This window comes from Triticum dicoccoides, chromosome 5A (genome assembly GCF_002162155.2).
Source record: "Triticum dicoccoides isolate Atlit2015 ecotype Zavitan chromosome 5A, WEW_v2.0, whole genome shotgun sequence".
Classification (NCBI taxonomy): Eukaryota; Viridiplantae; Streptophyta; class Magnoliopsida; order Poales; family Poaceae; genus Triticum; species Triticum dicoccoides.
In genome coordinates, this window is record NC_041388.1 from 5,508,742 (window position 1) to 5,512,268 (window position 3,527).

Consider the following 3,527-nt stretch of genomic DNA (forward strand, 5'->3'; position numbering starts at 1 on the left):
TATCCACCATATCAGCAACTTTGTTCATTTCCTGATATATCAAGTAATTGTTTTCATTGTCCGGCAGGGTTTGGAGAAAATTCACCAGAAAAGCTCCGGGACTGCCGAAGGAGCTGCAATTTAGACACCCGAAAGTAAGTACTATAGTAGCATTTTAAGCGCATCTACTAGTCATTCAAGCGCTAGTTTCATCAATACCATTTGGCATTCTTGCTTATCAGTTTGATTAACCTCTATTTCTTGTAAAGTGGTTGTGGCAGGAACAAGGGAATGATTTCTGTGGATACTACGTTTGCGAGTCCATCCGCCACATGACCTGTGAGCGGGGCTACACTGACGAACAATATGAAGTACGTAAATAACAACATTCACAATTTTATTTTATTACCATCATTTGTGTTGAGTTTCATTCATTCATATATATATGTATTGACCCCCTTCTTTAAATTAGATGTTTCGGAAGCGGGATGAACTCCTAGCACCAGCTTGCATGCGAGCAATTCAAGAGGAATTGGTGGCATTCTTTCTTGACCACGTGATCCCTGAAGACGGAGAATTCTATGTGGACCCTGAGTCCGTATGATTATATTTGTAAGAGATAATTATTGTGTATATGTAGCCGGTAGTGTCAGATAGATATACGAGAACTTGTTGTTCGACCAATCTCTCGGAGAAGGAGAGGTGGTCGATATCATTTCTCTCTGTATGCATATATGTTCATGACGATCTTCTGTTTCCTTCGTTTGCTTACTAGCTAGCTAGCGTGTCTAGTCCTCTCTATACGTATGTATAGTACGTAGCGTCGACCAAGCACGGACATAAGAGAGGACACTTCTCTATATTAATTATAGCTAGCTAACACAATATATGAAACACCTAAATTAACCCCCCAAAACCCCCAAAACCCCCCTCCTTAAAAAAACAAAAACCCCAGCCACAGAAATGCTGACGCGTGGATGCCTATTGGTCCTGGTTGGTGCCACCAACCTGGACCAAAGGGTCTCCTGCCTGGGCTCTGCGCACTGCCCACGTGGAGGCCCATCAGTCCCGGTTCTGGATTGAACCGGGACTAAAGGGTCGGGGCATTAGTACCGACACTTTAGTCCCGGTTCAGGAACCGGGACTAAAGGCCCTTACGACCCGGGACTATAGACCCTTTTTCTACTAGTGACATATTTTTAGGGTCAAATTACATATACAAATTATTTTAATCCGAGTCACGGTTGCAAAGTTATACCCTAGATTCTTTGCACTAGAATAAACATATTCTTTGTAAATAATAAAAGACATGGGTATAAATGGGCTGAAAATAGAGCGAAGTGGGCCTATTATTGAACTCGGAATACTAACCATTGCACAGATGCACAAGACAGTGGCTGCAGGAGTTGGCTGAAGACCAACAGAGATACAAGAAGGACAACACTAAATGCTGGACTGCGGTTTACTTAAAGAAAACATCAGTTTAAAAAAACATACGACGAACAGGCAGAAAAGCTCCGTACTCTATCAATAAGTATATATTTGTTTCTTTCTTGGGGTTTTCAGTTTTCTCCTATTTTTCATGTTTTTCTCCAGTATTCTTTATTTTTTGTCGGTTTCAAGTCGTATTCCTTCGTTTTTATTTGTTATTTCTTCTTTGGTTTTCACAGTTTTTCTCTTTCTTAGTTTCCTCATTTATTTCTTCGAGTTCTTTTTTGTTCTTTTCTTGATTTTCATTGGTTTTTTGTTTCTTTCTTGGTATCACTCGTTTTCATTCTTCTGCACTTGTTTTTTCTTTTTTTTTTACTTTTTTTTTCTTATTTCTTTGGCTTCCTTCTTTTTTTCTTCATTTTTCTTGTTTCTCTTGATTTTCTTTGATTCTTCTTGTTCTTTGTTTCATGACACATTCAACATTTTCTGTATGCATTAGAAACATTTTTATAAACACGTTTAACATTTTTCAAATACATGACTAACATTTTGTTTAAATCTTATATTTTTCTGATGTCTAGTTTATATATATCTAATACACGTTTGACATTTTTAAAATACAAGTTTAATATTTTTTTAATACATGGTCAATATTTTTTTCTATGCACATTTTAGACATGTTTGATTAACATTTTTTAAACACAAGATTATTGTTTTTGAACACATGGTTAACATTCTTCTATGCACATTTTTAATAGTTTTTCAAATGCTTGGTTAATCTCTACTCTTATAAAAAGCAGAGTTGTTGATGATGGTGTGCCTATCATCCTGCAATATAGGCCGTCCGATCTATATCTAACGGATAGGAAGAAAACTATGACAATTTACCCGCACTTCTCTCCACATTTACAGATAAGGCTTTTCCTCGTTCATTCTTTTCTCCCACAAGATCTTGATGTTCCGTGCAACGCACGGACATCTTGCTAATATATATAAAATACTAGATTAACATTTTCTTAATACATGGTCAACATTTTTTATATACATATTTAACATTTTTCAAATGCTTCATTAACATTCAACAGTTTTTCAAATGCTTGATTAACATTTTTGTAAATATATGAACAATTTTTTGCATACACATTATATTTTTTGTATACATTTTTCGTCTACGTGAGAAACATTTTCTCTATACATATTTAACATTTTTCTAATGCTTGATTAGCATTTTTCAAATGTTTTATGTAGATTTTTTCCTTAATATGTATATTTAGAATATTTGAAAGTATAAGAAAAGTTAAAAACAAAGAAAAAACAAAAAAAGTGGAAAAAGAGGTTGTGGCTTCCCATGCGCCTCAGCCAGCCCATCTGGCGCTCACCTTACCCGAGGGTTCCCTACATCTCACAATAAGCGAGACATAAACCGCTTACGCAGTTGACTCGATTCCGCTTACCCACATTTTATTGGAAAAATAATTATTGTACCCTGTATCGTTCTATGGTAATTTTCTTTTAAAAAGCATTAATGCACAAGATATTTAGTAATTTACATTAAGATAAGAAAGAATCACCACTAGAAAAAAGGCTATAGATAATATGAACACTAATGACGCACCAGACATGTGGTGCGCCACTACTATATAGCAGTGGCGCACCATGTGTCGGTATGCCATTAGTGTGATAGACACTAATAGTGCACCACATCCACGGTGCGCCACTACTAACATAAATTATTATTTTTAATTTTTCCAAAAATACTAATGGCGCACCACTCACCCGTGCGCCACTACTATCAATTTTTTTAAAATATTTTTTGAACTCATGGATATTTTCAAATTTAATTCATGGGCACTTTTTGAATTCATGAATATTTTTTAACATTTGATGATATTTTTTCATATTCAATATGAAAAAATATTGAATATTCATGAAGACACTCGATCTCGATCGCTATCCCTCCTCGCCAGATCCCCCTCGCTGCCGAGCAACCCCGCACCCTTCCCCGCTCCATCGCCGCCGAGCACCCCCGCACCCTCCCCCGCTAGCTCCACCGCCGGCGAAGACCCCCCGCACCCCTCCCCTGTCTCCTCGCTCGGTTCCCCCGAACGGAATCGACC